Genomic DNA, 22,400 nt, shown 5'->3' with positions numbered 1-22,400 from the left:
TGACGTTCAATCTGGTGGATTTATGAGCCCCCGTTGAGCTCTAGCAAAACATAAATAGTATTAAAATATATTGTAATGAAGCAGTCGCCTGACAAAAGTTCGTAGATTATTATTGTCGATTTAAAGCTTTCGTGACTGCAATGATTCATCTTCTTTGGTTCTTTCGGTAAAGTCACGTAGAATGAGAATAAAATAATAAATTGATAAAATAAAATAACACAATAATATTCTCACGACGTTTCGGCCACAACACAAGCGGCCTTCATCAGGTGAAGGGACGAGACTGTCTGGTAGGACAGCGCTGGAGTGAAAGAGCCACGTTCAGATCACGGCCTTTAAGCTGTGTGAGAGGAACAAAGCGCCCTCAACTTTAGCACCACGGATAGCTACGGGCCCCGTTCAGACGGACGAATTCGTCCATGGTCAGAACAGAGGAGGGGGAGAGAGACAGCTGCGAGGCGCTATTATACTCCATGTTGTAAAACCATACCATTAACCGTGGTGTGAGAGGTATTAAGAGTCAATGCTGGCGAAGGAGCTGCGGTCTGAAGGTCATCGTAAAAATACAATTAATTAAGAACAGAAATGATTTAAAACATCTTTCCAGTGGTTACTAAGCCAGAATCCATCTTCTCGGTTGAAATTGTCTCTGTGCTTGTATATGTGAATGGCCTCATGAACGGATCTCTCATGGTAGCCGGTTGGTTTGCAAAGAACCTCCGTCTTGGAGAAGTCAATGTCATGTGAGCCCACTAAATTATAACAGTGATCTGCCACGGCAGAGGAGTTCGTCCTACCGTGTTTCAAGTCTGCTTTATGTTCGCGGATGCGGTCCGAGATATGTCTTTTGGTTTCTCCAATGTAGCTACTACCACAGAGGCACTTTAGTTTGTACACGCCCGGGTACTGTATGTCTGGAACAGCATCTTTTACAGATGGAATTAAATCACGGATTTTATGTACTGTGTTGAATCGGACCTGGATCTTGTGTTTATTCAGGATTTTGGAGATCTTTTTAGTGACCCCTGCAATGTAGGGTAAGGTGATGGTTTTGAGTGGCTCCACAAGAGGATCCTTCTTCATGACTGGAGTGATGGCTTTGCGGATTGTGTAGTCGGAGTAGCCATTAGCCCTGAGAGTCTGGTGTACGTGCTTGAGTTCACTGGTAATGTGTTCCTGGTCGGAAATGCATTGGGCTCTATGGTATAGAGTCTTGATGAGGGAGTTCTTCTGGGATGGATGGTGGTGGGAATCCGGTTTCAAGTAAGCATCTGTATGGGTAGCTTTCCTGTAGACAGAGTGGCTCATTGAACCATCATGTCTCCTTTTAATTAAGACATCCAAAAAGGGTAGTTCGCCATCTTTTTCGACCTCCATGGTAAATCTGATGGCTGGGTGTATGGAATTGATGTGGCCGCGGAATTGGTCTAGAGCAGGCTGGCCATGTGGCCAGATGACAAAGGTGTCATCAACGTACCTCTTCCATAAGGTCGGGCGTAGAGTGGCAGTCTGGATGGCGTCAGTTTCAAATTTTTCCATGAATACGTTGGCTACAACCGGAGATAGGGGGGAGCCCATTGGGGTGCCGTCAGTTTGTTTGTAGAAAGTTCCATTCCAGGTGAAGTATGTGTTGGTTAAGCAATGTCTCACCAGGGGGGGTACATCAGTATGCAGTCCTTGATGAACCAGGTCTTCAATGATAGCGATGGTGTCAGGTACCGGGACTTTGGTGAACAAGGACACCACATCAAAACTGACAAGCAGGTCGTTTGGGGACAGGGAAATGCCTTTGATTGTCGATACCAGGTGAGTAGAATTTAGTACCGCAGAGGTGGTTTTTCCAGTGAAAGGTCGCAGTATATCAGCAAGAAAACGTGCCAGTTTGTAGGTGGGGGAGTTGATAGTAGAGACGATGGGACGAAGGGGTGTATCCTCTTTGTGTATCTTTGGAAGGCCATATAATCTTGGTGGTCTGGCAGCAGAGGGTTTCAACGAGAACTGTTTGATCTCATCAATTAATGCTGTTGAATCAGATATGATTTTGTTCGTTTTGGTGACCAGGCTGTTGGTGGGATCTCTTTTTATTTTTGTATAGCTGCCATCGTTGAGTAGTTCTTGAATTTTGTTGTTATATTCTGTTTTGTCCATGATGACAGTGGCATTGCCTTTGTCGGCTGAGAGGACGACAATATCATCCCTCTTTTTTAATTGAGATAATTCAAAACGTTCGTCTTTGCTGATGTTGCTGGGTGGCAACTTAGCGTTTTTGAGGGTTGCAGCGATTTCAGATCTTGCTACGTCTGCAGAGATGTGACTCAAGCGCTTGAGAGCAACGTCGACATGGGCAATGATATCATTAACCGGTAAGTGTCTCGGTGTGACAGCAAAGTTTAGACCTTTAGCTAAGACGGATTTCAGACCATCAGAAATGGAACTGTTACTGCGATTAATTACGACTTTGTTGACGTCTATCTTTTCGGTGTGTGGATCCGATTTTTTGCTGGAGAGGTGATTGAATTTGGAAATCAAATTGTCCCTACATTTGTTCGACATAGTGGCAGCCGAAGAGGTAGTCATATTGTCTACATGTTCCCAATCCGATGTAGACATTGTTGCTGTCAATTTTAAGTGTGATTTGTAGATTGTCTTGTCTAACTGATCGAGTTCGGTGCGTGTAAGTCTGATTTTCGACAATCAAAGGCATTTCCCTGTCCCCAACCGACCTACTTGTCAGTTTTGATGTGGTGTCCTTGTTCACCAAAGTCCCGGTACCTGACACCATCGCTATCATTGAAGACCTGGTTCATCAAGGACTGCATACTGATGTACCCCCCCTGGTGAGACATTGCTTAACCAACACATACTTCACCTGGAATGGAACTTTCTACAAACAAACTGAGGGCACCCCAATGGGCTCCCCCCTATCTCCGGTTGTAGCCAACGTATTCATGGAAAAATTTGAAACTGACGCCATCCAGACTGCCACTCTACGCCCGACCTTATGGAAGAGGTACGTTGATGACACCTTTGTCATCTGGCCACATGGCCAGCCTGCTCTAGACCAATTCTGCGACCACATCAATTCCATACACCCAGCCATCAGATTTACCATGGAGGTCGAAAAAGATGGCAAACTACCCTTTTTGGATGTCTTAATTAAAAGGAGACATGATGGTTCAATGAGCCACTCTGTCTACAGGAAAGCTACCCATACAGATGCTTACTTGAAACCGGATTCCCACCACCATCCATCCCAGAAGAACTCCCTCATCAAGACTCTATACCATAGAGCCCAATGCATTTCCGACCAGGAACACATTACCAGTGAACTCAAGCACGTAGACCAGGCTCTCAGGGCTAATGGCTACTCCGACTACACAATCCGCAAAGCCATCACTCCAGTCATGAAGAAGGATCCTCTTGTGGAGCCACTCAAAACCATCACCTTACCCTACATTGCAGGGGTCACTAAAAAGATCTCCAAAATCCTGAATAAACACAAGATCCAGGTCCGATTCAACACAGTACATAAAATCCGTGATTTAGTTCCATCTGTAAAAGATGCTGTTCCAGACATACAGTACCCGGGCGTGTACAAACTAAAGTGCCTCTGTGGTAGTAGCTACATTGGAGAAACCAAAAGACATATCTCGGACCGCATCCGCGAACATAAAGCAGACTTGAAACACGGTAGGACGAACTCCTCTGCCGTGGCAGATCACTGTTATAATTTAGTGGGCTCACATGACATTGACTTCTCCAAGACGGAGGTTCTTTGCAAACCAACCGGCTACCATGAGAGATCCGTTCATGAGGCCATTCACATATACAAGCACAGAGACAATTTCAACCGAGAAGATGGATTCTGGCTTAGTAACCACTGGAAAGATGTTTTAAATCATTTCTGTTCTTAATTAATTGTATTTTTACGATGACCTTCAGACCGCAGCTCCTTCGCCAGCATTGACTCTTAATACCTCTCACACCACGGTTAATGGTATGGTTTTACAACATGGAGTATAATAGCGCCTCGCAGCTGTCTCTCTCCCCCTCCTCTGTTCTGACCATGGACGAACTCGTCCGTCTGAACGGGGCCCGTAGCTATCCGTGGTGCTAAAGTTGAGGGCGCTTTGTTCCTCTCACACAGCTTAAAGGCCGTGATCTGAACGTGGCTCTTTCACTCCAGCGCTGTCCTACCAGACAGTCTCGTCCCTTCACCTGATGAAGGCCGCTTGTGTTGTGGCCGAAACGTCGTGAGAATATTATTGTGTTATTTTATTTTATCAATTTATTATTTTATTCTCATTCTACGTGACTTTACCGAAAGAACCAACGAAGATTATTATTGTCAATTCTATAATTTCAATGACTCTGGGGCTCTGCAGCCCCGAATAACCCACAGGGCCTTGGGAGAAAGGATGTCATGCTGATTTTCCTGCAGGTGCAGTTCCCTTGTGTAGACGGATATCCCGTGCGGCACTGAGCTCAAAGCCCTGGTTGCACAGCTCACGACCCAGCCATAGTGTTCACGGTAGTAGCAGCTACAGATGCCTTCTTGACCACATGCCGGGAGCTTGACCTGGGCTCCAACCCAGAGTGACGAGGTAAGAGGCAGAGACCTGACAAGAAACATCACCATCATTATCGTGACCACTACGACCACAACCATAAGACAGTGGTGGCTATGCACCGTTTACATTTTACGAACAAAATAAATAAAGGTAGAGTTTGGAGAGTCCATGGAGAGGGACTAAAGGGTAGCCTCAAATATGTTCTGGCAAACCCTCCGACGCCTTAGGAGGGGTCGACGAGACGTGGCCCAGGCTGTTTTCAGTAAGCGTGGTGTAACATTGACCCCAACTAAGGAGATAGACAAGAGGTGGAAGGAACACTTTGAGGAGCTCCTCAACCCGGTGGATATGCCCTCCTCTCGGGAGGCAAATCTGGAAACAGCTGGGGGGGGGGGGGGTCTATCCATCACGGCCGCTGAAGTCACTGTGGCGGTTTAAGGCCTTCCTAGTGGCAAAGCTGCAGAGGTGGATGAAATTCGCTCATAATTATTGAAAGCGCTGGACATTGAGTGTCATGGTTAACACGCCTCTCCAATGTTGCATGGAAGGCAGGTACAGTATCTCTGGATTGGGAATCTTGGGTCGTGGTTCCTATTTCTTTTTTTAAACAGGGGACCAGAGGATGTGCTCCAACTACAGAGGAATCACACTCATCAGCGTCCCAGGCACAGCATAATCCAGAGTGCTGTAGCGGAGGCTCCACCCGGTGGTTGAGCCTCGGATTCAGGAGGAACAATTTTAATTCCGTTATGGTCGTGGATCAATGGTCCAGCTCCTTTCCCTTTCACAGATATTTGGATCAGTAAAGGGAGTATTTAAGACCGCCTCGACACAGAGGCGCTGTTTATGTGTGTCTCTGTGTTGTCTCTCTCTGCTTATGTGTCTGTCTATGTGTCTCCGTGTCTGTGTTTTGTCTCTCTCTCAAATTTAGCAATCTTTGGAAGAACATAATCAACCAGGTAGGGTGTTGACTGTTATGTTAGCCGATTCTCTGTGTTGTATTGCATTACATTTCTAAGTTTACTAGCTTTGTTTTCTTGTGCATTCGTTCTTGATGACGATTGCTTGTGTTGCAATCGAAACGTCGTATTCTATTATTTAATTTATTTTCTTTCCACGTGACTTCACGGAAAGAACCAAAAAGTGAGTGTGTGTGTGCATCCCCTGTGTGTGTGGGGAGTGATGGTGTAGAGGTTAGCACGCTGCATTATAACCTAGCGACCCGAGTTCGATTTCCGTTCACGACCAACACCAGGGTAGTTCTAATGACGGTGGTTATAATAATGATGGTGGGTGTGACGATGGTGTTTCTCACGATGATGATGTTGGTTCTGACGATGGAGCATGATGATGATGACTATGATGATTATGATAATGGTAATGATTTTGATCGTGTTTCCACCTGATCTGTGCCTCTGAGTTGGAGCCCAGACCCGGCTCCCCACGTGTGGCCAAAGAGGCGTCTGTAGCTCTGACTGATAACGGGTGAACTGTGGGTATAAATTCTAGATTTAAAGCTTTCGTGACTGCTAGGATCCATACTCTTTGGTTCTATTGGGTAAAGTCACGTAGGTAAAAAAATAAAATAACAAAAATCACGACGTTTCGGCCGCTTATGTTGTGGCCGAAACGTCGTGATTTTTGTTATTTTATTTTTTTACCTACGTGACTTTACCCAATAGAACCAAAGAGTTTGGGTATAAAGCTCTGCATTCCGTGCCATAGGGGATCCCTGCCAACACGGAGTTTTATACCTGTGGGGAAACCAGCTACAAGTCTCTACCCTAGTCACTGCGAGTTGGTAGCAGTTACAGAGTCTCAGAGTCCCAAGCCATCAACGAGAACAGTAATTACGAACACAATACCATTCATGTGCAGCCTTGTTCCAACTGCTGATGCATAATAATCCTTATAATTCTTACATCGACAGATATTTCCTTTTTATTGGAATGTGCAAAGTTTAATTCGCCTTTTTTACATAGCATTATTCGATTTTGTTTTAATCACTCTGAGACTCTGTAGCCGCTTTCAACCCCCAGTGCCGAGGGGAGAGACGTGTACTGTAGCTGGTTTTTGTTGTATATCTAGGCCTTTTCCACAATTAATATCCATACGAATATTTGCCGATATATATGTTATTTTTTAATGACCCAAAATAATGAATGATAACACGTAAACCAGAGCACAGCAAAAACCCAAATTTCGATCGTAACAGGGCCATTAAACCAGAAAATCCGTGGTAAAAGAGCGGACACCCCTCACCTCCCAAAACAGACCACCAGGAGATGAGTAATAAAAGGTAATAAACCCAATCAAAGGAAGACGGGGGGGGGGGGGAGAAATTACTCCAATGGAATGCCAGGGCTCCATCTTGGAAACCCAAACGTGCCCGACAATCGAGCACACAAACAGGCTTAAACACATCTTCTTATTATTTGCTATTAAAACAACGGTTACAATATTAAAATTCAACAATAAGAATCGGCTAACATTGTCTATCCTTACGCTCACTATAATTACAAGACCAGGCCACGATCTACATCAATGAATCATTACCCATTTCTTAATTCGATACTAAATGTTAATTTTACCTTTGATACTTTTACAATATTAAAGCACAAATCTTGGGAAACATTAACAACAATGATAATAGCGCAGGGTTGTATCCAGGGCTAACCAGAAGGGATGAGAAACAAGTCAAGCTGAAGAAAGGATAAGCTGTGTTCCAAAACCTCCCGGCCGCCTTTGTCTTCCCGCGGTGCGGGAGAACAATAATTTTACACGATAGCGAGATAATTTATTATCAGTGTGGGCCATCTGCAGCGTGTGCGCTGGGCTTAAGGAGAAACACACAAGCACCCACCCCACTACGTAGGCGGAGATTTTTTTTTAGAAGCTGCACAACTGCCATCCACGAACAAAGTTTTTATTAAAGAAAAAAATACTATACATGGTGTCACACAATCCTTAATGCTAACGTGATTCATCTTAAATTACAGTATATCTAGGCGTTACATAATCTTGTAAACACCAAGAGATGAATTCCAACAGTCAAGAACTTACACCTTAAACTCAAGACGGCGGAATAAGCAAAATAATGATAACTCCCACATAATGACGAAAATGAATAACAACTGAGTAAGGGCTAGGATAACGGGGTGAATAATAAACCTTGTTGACCATTAGACCAAATTATATTTTGAGCGACGTTAAAACCAAGGGCTAGCCAGAGAGAGAGAAGAGCCTCCCGGCCGTCTTTGTCTTCCCGCAGCACGAGAAAGGAATTTAACACCCTAGCGAGGAGTTGCTTGTTTTTGCAAGGGGGAGCCATCTGGATTCCCCGGGTGAAGGGATACCTTGGGGAGGGTGCGGTGATCGATGGGGGGACGCAGGATGGCTTGTTGATGTGGTGCCACGACAGCGAAGCCGCTCCATCGAAACCGGGGCCGTCACTGTGCTGCTGCAAACGAGAAGCCACCTGGCTCCCGTCACAGCGCTCTTCCCGCCACCCCCCACATAAACACAAACACACACACGTAGGGCCTCGTGGGGAGGGGGCACCCCCCCCCCCCCAGGCCAAATGGCACTGCGGCGCCGTGGCTTAACTTAAAATTAAATGACCGCGGTGAACTCGCTAAGAACCGCAGTGAGGAAATGCCCAAGACACACACAGACCAGCAGGCAGGTGAGGAGCGGGGCAGCGCGGGTTAAACGTCTCTACCTGTGATGCACCGCGGGTTAGCGTCTCTACCCGTGATGCACCGCGGATTGACGTCTCTACCCGTGATGCACCACGGATTAACATCTCTGCCCGTGATGCACCGCGGATTAGCGTCTCTACCCGTGATGCACCATGGATTAACATCTCTACCCGTGATTCACCACGGGTTAACGGCGATGATGCGGCACTGCCTCGCTTATTGAGTCGGTGCACTTGGTTAAACAATGGGGGGGCGGAGCGTCGGAGAGGGGGGGTGATCGGATTGGATAAGAGGCCAACGGGTCGGCGGCGTGGATGCTTTTGAAGCCGAGCATAAAAAGGGACGATTTGGGAAAAGACGGGGTCGTTTTCGCTGGGGATCAACTGCACAGAAGGATTGAGGAGCTGTCATCTCACTGTTACACACACGTCCATGAGACGTGTCAGAGAACAGCCAGATTCCGTTTACAGAATCATCTTTCCGCGACCTCCAACACTGCGAGGTCGGACCGTAAGTACAAGGAAGAGAGGTAAGACAAAGGGGCGAAATTCTGAGAGAGAAAGGGAGAATAGAGAGCAGACAGGCAAATTAAGAATCAGACAGTAGAGAGATAGATTAGACCTGTCCTGCTGGTCCCCCCTGACATGCGCAGTTTAGTTTGTTTATTCATGGGGAATAAATCGTCAGTAGAGTATAAACCGTGTCGTGTTGTCTCTGTGAGTGCGAAGGGGAGTGCGTGGTGAGCCTGCACGCCGTGGTTTCTGTGTTTATGCACGGGTGTGTAATTTTACTCGCGCGTGTGCGCTCGACGCGCCCGTTGAGTTGCGAGCCTGCGCGCTGTGATTTCTTTGTTTGCGCACAGGTATGTAATTTCACCCACGTGTGCGCGCTTGCCGTGCACGTTAACCCGTGAGCCTGCGTAGCTCACCGTGATTGTAAAGTGGTTAGTGCAGCCAGTTAAATCATGCCCCGAGGAGCAGCAGCGAATGGGGGAGAGCAGGAGGACGGTGGGTCACGGGAGAACGGGGAGATGGGGGGCTGTCTCCCTAACAATTTGGTGTCGGATGCGGCACGAACCCGCAGCGCATTACCCCACGCAAAAATAAGATATATTCACCAGCCAGGGGACTCCGTCATGGAAGGCGTTTGCCTGCAACGTTTTAGGGGCTAAATAAATTAATGGTTGGACAGACGCGCAGGCGTTAGAGCAACTAACCATACACTTAGATGGACGGGTGGCCGACTTCACGGAAGCTCTACCCACGAGCACACAAACCCAGCTAGCAGAGCTAATGCACCAACTTGACCTGCGGTTCGGCGTGAGTAATGAGGAGGAGGCGAAGGCCGCCTTAGAGGCATGCCGCCGCCAACCCGGCGAGGATTTGCGTGACTATGCCGAGGACATGCGCACGCCAACGCAGCTCGTACGCCCAGGGTACACGGCAGAGGCAGTTGAGGAGCTCGCCTCCGAGAAAATCCTACGGTACTTGACTCACACCTCGTGGTGGCACCCCAATCTAAGCTGCACCCGCCTTTCCTTTAATGCTCTTGTTGAGCGCGCGCGTAAGTGTGAAAGACTTTCCAGCCAACGCGCGCAGCTCCGGGGGCCGGGACGAGAGTGGGCCATCGCGAGCCTGGGCCCAGAGGAGGAGGAAGAGGAGGAGGGACTCACCCGCACGGTAAGGGGTAGAGCAAGAGAGCCTCTGGGGCCCCGCGAAACAACCCCGAGCTGGGTAGCGGGGATACAGACGGGTATAAAAGATATACGGGATGAAGCGAACAAAAATCTGAAGACCATTCAATCCGAAATGGGTGAGCTAAGCTCCACAGTGGGGGGGGGGCTGGCCGGACGGGTGACTCAGTTAGAGGCCGACCTTGGGCAGCTGCGTACGGGAAGGGGGAGAAGGGATGGGCAGGGGACCTCCTATGGGACCGCCCCCTGGGCATGCTACCTGTGCGACCATCGAGGGCATCTCGTGAGAGACTGGCCTCAGATCGCCCGCGCTGGAAACACGCCAGGGTTAAAACGCCAACACCCCCTAGAGAGTGGACCATCTAGGGGTGCAATCGACGTGGTCCTGACACAAAACGACGATAGTAATAATGGTGAGCGAGTGACCCCCACACAGATTCCGACCACAACACCCAAGGACGCGGTGAGGACGAGCGACTGGCTACGGGAGCTGGTGGCGGGAATCATGGGGGCCACGTCACTGGTAGAAGGACAGGTGAACGGGCAGCGCACCAAGATTCTACTGGACACGGGGGCGGTGGCCTCACTCGTGAGCACCACACACTGCAGCGTGCTCAGGGTGGACGTGGGCCGCCTGCAGGCCCCGGATCGCGCGCTGCACACGGCGAGTGGGGCCGGGATGGAGCTGCTGGGAAGGATCTCCCTCGAGGTTCGCTTCGGACACCAGACATGCACCCAGAAATTATATGTCTCGAGTGTGTTGTGCCATGAGAGTATTGCAGGTACGGACCTCCTGGAGAAACTAGGACTCAACGTGCAGCCCCGCCAGCGATGCGCCACGGTGGAAGGCAGCAGGGAGTGGATTCCGTTCCTGGGACAAGAGCCGATTCGCCCTCGCTTCACACCCGTGGCCGCTACCCTGGTGTCGGCCGTCACCATCAGCCCGCTCGCCGAGATGCTGGTACCCATGGCAACCCCCTCCACCGACCCCGCACACCGACCATCGGGGGAGGTAATCTTAACTCCTCACCCGGAGTTGGCGGCGCGGTACGGGGTTGTGGGATTGGCTACGCTGGTCAACGCAGATGGGGGCCGACTGTTTATGCGGGTGTTTAATCAACACAGTACCCCGGCGATGCTACGACGGCGCACCACAGTAGCCACCATACACCCCCTGCACGCGCGCCACTCTAACGACTCGGTGTTCGCACTCTGGGCTGAGGACCCTGGTCACCCCGAGGACAATCAGGACTTGGCCTGGCGAGTCGGCCCGACTCCCCGAGCTGAGGTCGTCCCCTTGTGTGATGCGTTACATGTACCTTGGGCAGATTTACCTAAGGGGGAGGCCGATCAGCTGTGCGGGTTATTGCAGGAGTACGCCGACGTGTTCAGTGAGCACGATTCAGATGTGGGCCGGACAGACCTTATTAAGCACCAAATTGTCACCGGTGCAGCCCTACCCATCAAACTCCCCGCATACCGAGTGGGCGCGCCTGAACGGGCACAGATCAAAGAAGCAGTCGCGGATATGCTCCGTGATAACATAATCCAGCGAGCCCCTGGTCTGCCCTAGTTGTACTAGTGACGAAAAAGGATGGATCGACCCGGTTTTGCGTCGATTATCGAAAGTTAAATGCAGTTATCCTCGACGACGCCTTCCCCATACCCTGCATCTATGACACCTTTGACAACCTCGCAGGGGCGCGGTATTTTTCCACCCTCGATCTGACGTCCGGGTACTGGCAGGTGGAGATGGTGGAGGAGGATCGGCCAAAAACCGCATTTACCACCCCGATGGGACTATTTGAGTTTCGGGTGCTGCCGTTCAGACTCACTAACGCGCCCGCGATGTTCCAGCGGTTGATGGAGTTGGTGATGCGGGCCTGCAGTGGGAACAGTGCCTAATTTACCTGAACGACGTGATAGTGTTCAGTAGGTCTCTGTCTGAGCACTGGTCCAGGCTACGGAAGGTATTCCAGCGACTGCGAGCAGCCCATCTCAAGCTCAAACCGCGTAAGTGTTGTTGTATATATAGGTGTTATGAAAATTGATGAAAATAATGAAAATTAAATTAAATTTGAGATTTGCATAATTTATCCGAAATTCTGTTAATCAGTGTAATTATGCGCATAAATTATGCTGATTGGAGAGATAATCGTATTAATTTATGCGAGTGGGCGTGGTTAGGATAATGCAGGTCGTTATGGATTATCAGGTCGAGCCTCGGTGACTAGGATTGTGTTATGAATTGGAATGACGCAATTAATCATATGCAGTGACGCAGGCGTTGTGAGCGTGAATGAGAGAGAGTCGATTCGACTCTGCTCTTTAATTCCGTATTATCGATAAGGATACGATTACTCTCGATTGAACATTACGAATTATGTGTGTTATGGATTATGTGTGGTGATAGTGTGCTTGTGATAGGTCCCCAGGATTCAGATCTCATTCGCAGAACAATATTATGCAGAATTTCAGGAAGAATCACACACAAACCTTCTGCTTTAATCAATTTTATTTCTAGCTAACTTTAATTTTTGGATAATATGAAAACTCAATCTCGGGATTTTGGAATTTCAACACAGCGTTCACATGATGCCATCACGATTGCGTTGTTTCACCTCGATAGCGGCACCTGTGGTTAATCCCCGACGCATAACACAATCAATCGGTTGTTGAGAGAGAGATTAAAACATGCAACTATTCTATCAAAACCTTAACCTTATAATATGTAAATTCGTGTTTAAGCATTGCCCACACAGTACCACATCCATTCATAGACCTTCAAGTCAATTCTTATCACGTTGTTAACAGGACGATTGGTTATTATGCAACTCAATGACAGCAGTATTTTCCTTTATGAATTGATTTTTAATGCACCACCTTGGAGTGGCACCCTTCTTGATTATCCCGATATGCGTATCGTGTGTCTTCTTTATGACTGGTTCAATTCCTTGCGTAAAGCAGACGCCGAGGTTAGCATCTCTTGTGTCCAAAATGTGTTTCCTGTGTGTTGCGGCGCGGTGGGGGAGTGAGGGGGAGAGTGTGGAGGAGGGGTTGCATACGACCGGCTGCCAGTTTCTGTCCACCGCTGGCTGGATGAGTCAGCACGACGCTCGCCGTCGTCGCGCCGATGGGTGTTGAGTGCGGGGCCGCTTCCCTCTCAGCCCTGGTGACGCGAAGTTGCGCGCTGTAGCACGCTGGTGGCACGCTGTTGGCACGCGCTGGTGCTGGTGCTGGTGGCACGCTGGTGGCGCGCTGTTGGCACGCGCTGGTGCTGATGCTGGTGCTGATGGCACGCTGGTGGCGCGCGCTCCCTCTCCTTGAAGATGCACGAACGCGCCCGTGCTGGTTCACTGATTGCAGTTTCTCTCCACTGCTGGCTGAGCTGCTACACGCTCTTGCTTGGCGTTGCTGGTCGCGCTCTTTCTTCTTGAAGATGCGCGAACGCGCCCGTGCTGATTCGCTGACAGCAGTTTCCTCCACTGCTGGATGAGCTGCGCCGGTGCGCGCTCTTTCCGCTGCTGTAGTATCTGACGCTGCGCTCGCGGGCGACAGGTCAAGTTTTTCTTCTGCTGAGTGAGCCGAGTCGCACGCGCTCTCTTTGTTGAGGTTGTTGGCGGCTCTCTGACAGCAGGTTTCCTCCACTGCTGTATGACTCAAGTCGCACGCGCTTGGTCACTGGTTTGCTGAAGTTGTTGGCGGCTGCTGGTGCTTTTCCGCTGCTGGTTGAGCCACGTTGCACGTGCTTTCTTTGTGGAGATGCTCGAGCGCTCTCAGCGCTGATTCGCTGATACTTTGTTGGCGGCTGGCCAAGCTTTTTCTTCAGTTGAGTGAGTTGAGTCACACGTGCTCTCTCTGTTGAAGTGCGCGAACGCGCCCGTGCTGGTTCGCTGACAGCAGGTTTCCTCCACTGTTGTATGACTCACTTTTGTTGATACATCGCGACTCAGCGATCCTCGCTACTCAGCGAGGCTCGGAGCCAGCCGCTCCATGCGACTGCTCGTCCTGTGGACGTCTTGACTCGCTGATCTGTCTTGACTCTTGACTTAACTTCACTTCACTGACTTTTGAAAAATGCGGCTGACCGTTATATTCAAAGACAATTCTCTCTGCGCAGTGGAAAAGGGGGGGCGGGTTTTGTGTGTGTGAGTTCGTGTGTGTGTACAGATGGCTCCTGCGATAACGATCTGTTTGCCCTGGCGTGAAATTCCTCTCTCGCGCTCTTCGGGAGAGACAAAGGTGGTCGGGGTTGCTTGGGATATTGTTTAAACTCTTTCGTAAGTTTGCCCGTTCGCCACATTCCTTCTCGAAAACCTTTGATGTGACTCTGTATTTTGTCTCCAAGCTTTGTTTTAACAGTAAAAGTATTAAAGGTGAAAATCATTTGATAGCGAATTAATTATTGGACAATAATTCACTGATGTATCTGGTGGCCTGGTCTTAATTGGAGTGAGCGCGAGGACCGCTAACTTTAGCTTATTCTTGTTATTGCATTTTAAATTTTAACCGTTGTTTAAAAAAAAAATGGTTTAACCCATGGGCGTCCTCATTTCTGGCTTGTGGAGGGCTTCCCACTGCGTGACCTCCCTTAGGGCACATCAAACTCTTGTTCATCTGGAGATCTTCGCAGATAGCTGCTAACATCCTCGCCTCGAGAGTTTTATTATTTCTTTATTTATTAATGGCCTGTTTATGACCCACATCTGGTTTTTCGTGTGCCTGGCTTACGGGTTTTATTGATTATTTTTTTTCGTTTGTTAAAAAATGATATATATAACGGCAAATATTATTGTTAATATCAATTTTGGAAAAGGCTCATATACAACAGTGTTACATTGCACACCGCGAGGTGGGGTACCTCAGACACTGAGTCAGCGAGGCAGGGGTGTGCACCGATCCGGAGAAGGTACGCGCCGTAGTGGATTGGCCACAGCCAAGGAACCTGACGGAGATCAGATTATTCTTGGGGCTCGCCACCTATTATCGTCGATTTGTAAAGGGATTCAGCGAGATTGCACGCCCCCTCACCCAACTCACATCCCCTAAGAACCCCTATCAGTGGACGGAGGCCTGCCAGACGGCCTTCACCACCCTCAACGACCACCTCACCCACACCCCCACCCTGGCTTTCCCCGATTTCACCACTGATTTGATTTTGGACACCGATGCCTGCAGCAGTGGGCTGGGCGCGGTGCTGTCACAGGTGCAGGGTGGGACGGAGCGGGTCATCGCATACGCCAGTCGGACCCTGTGTGGGGCTGAGCTGATCTATTGCGTGACCCATCAAGAACTGTATGCCGTGATCTTCGCGTGTAAACAGTTCCGACCGTATTTGTATGGCAGGAAATGTCGGGTACGCACTGACCATTATGCCATGCAGTTCCTCCTTATGTTCAAGGAACCACGGTGGCAGATAGCCCGATGGTTGGCGCAGTTGCAGGAGTATAACCTGCAAATTGAGTACCGAGCGGGGCGGATGCATGCAAACACGGACGCCTTGTCAAGGCGGCCCGCGATGTGTGCCGAGACAAGGGTGGAAGAAGCTTGCCCGTGCTTCACGGGGGGCCGTTGCCGGCAGGTGGCGGGCCCCCAGGAGCACACCGAGACTAACCCTCCCCCGGTGAGAGGCAGTGCAGTATGTGCCACAGAGACCCCGGCAGGAGGAGCCAGGGGCCCGATGGACCACCCGGCGGTCATGGTGCCCACACCCCGGGGGCCCGACGGGCCGCTCAACCCCGCCCGATCGGATCCAAGAGGACGTCGGCTGTGCATTCCCAGGCCTCAATGACGAGCAGCTGAGACAGACCCAGCAGCGGGATCCGGACCTGGCGGCGGTGGAGGCGGCCCTGCGGGAGAAAAAGGTCACTCTACCAGGGCCCTGGAGCGGTTTGTATGTCTGGTTGTGTGTAGAGAACGGAGTGGTGAGGGAACAAACCGAACCTGGGCAGCCGGGGTGCATTGTGTCCCCGCCCAGGTGCGGCCCCAGCTGCTACGGCTGGTGCACGACCACCCGCTCGGGGGCCATGATGGGGAACGACGCACTCGGGAGACTCTGCGTCGCCAGTATCTCTGGCCTAAATTGGCCCAAGATGTGGCCGCCTGGGTACAGGGCTGCCGGGCCTGTCAGCAGTGTGGGCAGAAACCGGCGAGGTACCAGGTACCCCTGAGGCCGTTCCGCGTCAGTCGGACGAACCAGGTGGTGGGGATCGACCTACAGGGACCATTCCCACAATCCCACCGAGGCAACCGGTACATCCTCGTGGCGGTGGAGTATTTCACGTGCTACCCCGTGGCGGTGGCCATCCCAGATAAAACGGCCCTGGTGGTCGCCCAGGCATTCGTGGAACACTACGTGCTTAATCATGGGATCCCCGAACAAGTCATTATTGACCAGGGTAGTGAGTTCGAGGTGGAGCTATTCCAGGTGCAGTGCCGCGCGTTCGGAATCCAGAAGCACCGAACCACGGCATACCACCCCCAGGCGAACGGTATGGTGGAGCGAATGAACCAGACTCTAGCCGAGAAGCTCAAACACATGGCGGCTGCAAATCAACAGGACTGGGATGAACACCTCCCCTATGCCCTGTTCGCCTATGCCACCACGGTACACACATCTACAGGACAGACCCCATTCCTAATGATGTTTGGCCGTGAGTCTCGCCTCCCCGCAGATCTGTTGTTCGGCGTTCCCCCACCACAAGGGGAGGAGGGGAGGCGCCCCATGGAACACCTGATGGAGACTCTGCGAGGGGCCCAGAGCCGCGCCTACCCACAAGGAGAGGCCGCACACCAGTGGCAAGAGCAGGGTGCCCGACCCCGTATGGAGCCCCCCTTCTACTCGGTGGGCTCGAAAGTGTGGCTGCACACTCCTCGCGTCGGGGCCGGGCAGGTCGGGAAATTGACCACCTGCTGGAGGGGACCCTGGACCGTTTAATGGCAGATCTCCCCCTGGATGGTGCTGATTCAGAGAGGGGAGAAGGGCCGGGAGGTGGTGGTCAACGTCCGCTGACTAAAACCATGGAGAGCAGCTCCAGCGGGGGGGGAGACTCCACCGTCCAAGTACCCCGAAATCCCGGGGTCCCCACGCCCCCCATACTCGGGGGACTCACATGGTATATGGGCCCCACGGGGCCCCGGGCCCCGAGGGGCACCGACCCGGGCCGGGGGGGATGGGGACGATGGACCTTAAACCCTACCGCCTCTGAGTTTGTTCCCCAGCCCGCAGGTGCCAAGGACCGAGGTGATCCATTGGAGTAGAGGAGGAGACCGCTGCCGGAACTCCAGGAGATGGAGCAACCACCCCGGAGGCCGGCCACAAGGACTGGACGAGTCCCGCGGACCCCACGACGCTACCTCGTGGGAGCAACCCAGGCGAGGTGCTCCAGTCAACCCGGGACGGGACTGGCACCTCGGGGGGCTATGTGGTGCCACAACAGCAAAGCCGCTCCGTCGAAACCGGGGCCGTCGCTGTGCTGCTGCGACCGAGAAGCCACCCGGCTCCCATCACAGCGCTCTCCCCGCCACCCCCCACATAAACACACACACACACACGTAGGGCCTCGTGGGGAGGGGGCACCTGCCCTGAGTTTTTATCCGAGAGACCCCCTCGTGGGGGTGCTCCATGGTTTCTCAGGGTCAGGGAATTGGCAATCCCCCCCCCTCCCCCCCAGGCCAAATGGCACTGTGGCGCCGTGGCTTAACTTTAAATTAAATGACCACGGCGAACTCACTAAGAACCGCAGTGAGGAAATGCCCAAGACACACACGGACCAGCAGGCAGGTGAGGAGCGGGGCAGCATGGGTTAAACGTCTCTACCCGTGATGCACCGCGGGTTAGCGTCTCTACCCGTGATGCACCGCGGATTAGCGTCTCTACCCGTGATGCACCAGGGATTAACGTCTCTCCCCATGATGCACCGCGGATTAGCGTCTCTACCCGTGATGGACCACGGATGAACGCTCTACCCGTGATTCACCACGGGTTAACGGCGATGATGCGGCACCAGCTCGCTTATTGAGTCGGTGCACTTGGTTAAACAATGGGGGGGCGGAGTGTCGGAGAGGGGGGGTGACGGATTGGATAAGAGGCCAACGGGTCAGCGGTGCGGATGCTTTTGAAGCCGAGCATAAAAAGGGACGATTTGGGAAAACACGGGGTCATTTTCGCTGGGGATCAGCGAAAAAGACTGGCTCTGAGGAGCCCCGCGACCAACCATGAAGAAGAGACTCGCAGGGTAGCGAAGTGCCAATGATCGTGAGTTCAGAGCTTAAAGACGAAATATCACTCGAAACCTTATTTCTACATCAAGTGCCAGCTTCCAGCAGAAGAAAAGCTTGGCCCGCGCCGCCAAGCAAGAGCATGCAGCAGTCATCCAGCAGTGAAGAAAGCCTGCTGTCAGCAAACCAGAGAGAGAGCGTCGAGCATCTCCACAGAGAGAGCACGTGCGACTTGACTCACTCAGCAGTGGAAAGAGCTTGACCAGCCGCACCCAAGCAAGAGCGTGCAGCAGCCATCCCGCAGAAGAAACGCCTGACCAGCTGCCCGTGAGCAAAGAGTCAGCGAGGCAGAGAGAGCACGTTCGAGCTCTCCACGGGGAGAGAGAGCGTGCAGCAGTCATCCAGCAGCGGAGAAGGCCGGCTGCCAGCGAGCCAGCTGGGCGTGATCACGCATCTTCAAGGAGAAGGAGCTGCCGCGCTGCCCCACAGCAGTAAGGGGAGACAACAGCCGCTGCGGGCCAGCGCTGAGCGCGTTCGAGCAGCATCAGGAGAGGGCAGCATGACCGCACCCAGCACCCAAGCAAGAGCGATAGGGAGTCGTGTTCGTATGCCCATTCCCCACCTTCACAACCCCGCTAAGCTTCGCTTACGTCTGTTCATCCAATAATTTACCAAAGAGACAGTCCACCGCACCCGCCCAACATCAAGACTGATGATAAAGTACAATGAAAAATCAGTTGATCACGAGGGACATTGTTGCCATCGAGTTACGTGGGTACGGTCACTTAGAAGTATACCAGTCGGTCGTTTTCTTTCAATTGCATAATCTTGCTTATGGATCAATGAATGAACATCGCCTGTGGTACTGTGCTGACGATTTCAAGCATAATAATAATTCATATTATAATGTGTTAAGGTTTTGGTTAGAATAGCATTTGCATGTTTTTAGCGACTCTCTCTCTCACTAACGGAGGTCGCGTTACGCGGTGGAAATTAACCATAGGTGCCGTGGCCAAAGTGAAATAACGCAGAAGTGTTGATACGCTGTTGAAATTCCAAGATTGAGAGTTGCATCTTCTAAAGTTTAGTTGGAAAATAAAATTGATTAATGCAAAAGCGATTGTGTGATTATTTCCGAAATTCAACATAAGAACTGTTCTGCGTTGAGATATGAACTTTGTGACCTTGCATAAGCACACTACACATAGCCAGTGAACGTTAAAGCGAGAATAATTGTATTACCGAGCGTTAATACCCGGTTAAACAACAAGCCGAGTTGACTCTGGCATGCTCATCACACTAGCATAACTGCATACGATTAATTGTCTTATCCCGATTGGATACGACCCTAATTATCATAACGACTCGCATTATCATAATCGCACACAATCGCATAAATAAATACGGTTATATCTCGAATTAGCATAATTTATACGCATAATTACCCAAATTAACATAATTTCGGATAATCATGCAAATTCAAAATTCCATTTAATTTTTATTATTTTCATCAAATTTGCATAACCTACATATACAACAAATTGGGGGCATCGCCGGGGATTTCTCGCAGCCAGTTTATGCTTGAATTAAGGAACGGATCACTGTTATGTTAACCAAGGTATTGTGAAATAATATTGCCCTGTGATTGTAAACGGGTGCAAAACAAACAAAAAAATGCACTGAAGGAAAATACCAGAGAAGCAGTATAACAAAGACAGTTGGATTAAGATTCTTTGCTCGAGTCGAACTGATGCATCCAGTGATACAACTGTTTTGATATGCACTCTGAAGTAGAATACCAGAAATGCTCGTATTAGGAGGAATGTTTGAGTGGATTGCGGGATACTGGGAACTTGTATCAAAACGTGCAGGCCGATCGGCTACAGCGCAAACAAATCAGGGAGACACATGGGATCAGAGCCGTATTGATGACATTGAGACACTACGTAAGGACTTGATCAAATGTGACAAAAGTGAACACGATGTAAAAACTTCAGAAATAGCCACACTGGACTCAGACCCTCTCGCACAGACTGACAGACGGAGATTATGGAATGAGGAAAAATTCGGAAAACGGGTGGGACTGACAACTTCGAAGTCAGAGGGAGACAAAATATTAACACAGTCACCAGGATATTCTGTACGGATAGAACAGAGACATACACACTCACATCGCAACAGTAGAAGCAATGATCAGGGGTCTGAGGAAAACGGATGAGAAAGCAAGTTTGCTGAAACGGAGCTTACATGCACAGTCTATATCATGGGTAAAGTCGCTATCATACGCTGCAAAATCTATGACCCAGTGTGCAGACGAGGATCCTCGAGACTACCGGATAGAGCGAAAAAGGGCGGCGCTGAGGAGAAACGAACAGCACAGGGACAACTCACCAGAAAGACGCACACCACTCACAGACGGCCGACACAAACATCGCGACAGGCACGAGGCACAAAACAAATATAAATCAAACAAACAAAAACCACATAAGTATGAGCCATGGGACAAGCAGGAGTCACCAAGCAAAGTTGACCCACGTTACAGGCGCAAAAGACACTACAAAAATTATGTTAAGCAACGCCACCGTGATATTAATAACTCATCTGACTCGGATGACGATGATCAACTTTCCGAATACTCGTTCAGTAGTAAAACTCTGAAATTGATGGACAAAGCTCTCGTCAGAATTCCCTATTTTGATCCACATAATAAGAACAGAGACATACACACTCACATCGCAACAGTAGAAGCAGAAGCAATGATCAGGGGTCTGAGGAAAACGGATGAGAAAGCGAGTTTGCTGAAACGGAGCTTACATGCACAGTCTATATCATGGGTAAAGTCGCTATCATACGCTGCAAAATCTATGACCCAGTGTGCAGACGAGGATCCTCGAGACTACCTCCTACGATTTAAAAGAGCATACTACGCAGGTGATGTGGACCAGTATCACGAAGGTGACAAACGGTGCAAGATTATGTTTTTCGGATCCTTGAGTCCAGAGATTACAGAAATCGTGGGAATGGTTTTGGACCCACAGACGGCCTCCTTACACCACATAGAGAATAGGGCTCACATGGCGTGGATGTACAGGGATAAAGACAATAATTCAACAACACACAGTGAACGGGACAAGGTAACCAGCCTATCAGAGGGAAAGAAAAAACATGTGAGGCATTTGATGCACGCCGCCCCACAGTGCAGAGTACGAAAAGCACCCACGAACTACCAAAACTACCCACACAGATGGCAAGGTGAAAATTCAGCGAGACAGTATCACACAAAGGGTAGGCAATCATCAGGGCACAAAGACATATTCACGAGTATCGCGGCGCGTATAGGCCAAGAGCAGAACCCCATCCGTACCCAATGCAATGGCGCACGGAAGGCCAAAATTACCCACAGATGGCAAAATGAAAATTATACGAGACCATGGCACACAGGCCGGGGGCGATCACAGAGTGCAAAGACACATTCACGAGAATCGCGGCGTGTGTAGGCCAGGAGCAGAATCACGCAGATTCCCAATTCTACGACACACGAGGGGTCAAACACGGTCTGTCCACTTCCGATCGATCCCATCACCGGCTCGACCAAGAGGGAGCAGAAACATGAGAAATGGGAAAACAGGGGTGGGCTTGGCTGTGACACAAAATGTGACACGGGCACGTGATGAATCGCTCACATGGGTTGAGAGAGAGCTTTCAGTAAGAGAGGAGCCCGCTGAATCGGAAAAAAATCCCAGCGCCGTCGGAAAAATTAAGCAGACTACTGGTGACAAGGAAAATCAGGAGAGTGATGATTGGGAAAAACTAAATGCGTCGTGCACCAGTTCTGATGTGGTGGAGAACGCAAGTGTTGCACCCGTGGTGGACACACCTATTGAACAGGAAAACGTAACTGTATTGAAGAGTGATCAGACGGGAAATGATAACCAGCAGGACCGAGGGGAGAAACGGAAACGCCACCCCTTGTGTCGCGAGATTGCGTGGTTATACCTTGAATGTGACAGGGAAATCTGCTGCAGAGACCCGCCCAGAGAACAAGCATAAGTCTTTGAATGAAAAATTGTGCGGTGACACGTTGAAGAAAGATGGGGATCGGAGTGTTGAACTGGAGGAGATAAAGATCCATGATGGATCGGGGGATGTGTTGAAATCCAGCACGCGCAAAAGCATGGAATCGAATCGTGGCACGGAATCGAATCGTGACCCGGA

Source organism: Petromyzon marinus, chromosome 75, assembly GCF_048934315.1.
Source record: "Petromyzon marinus isolate PM22_M1 ecotype Great Lakes invasive population chromosome 75, UKy_Petmar_22M1.pri1.0, whole genome shotgun sequence".
Lineage (NCBI taxonomy): Eukaryota > Metazoa > Chordata > Hyperoartia > Petromyzontiformes > Petromyzontidae > Petromyzon > Petromyzon marinus.
This window is presented reverse-complemented; position numbering follows the sequence as displayed.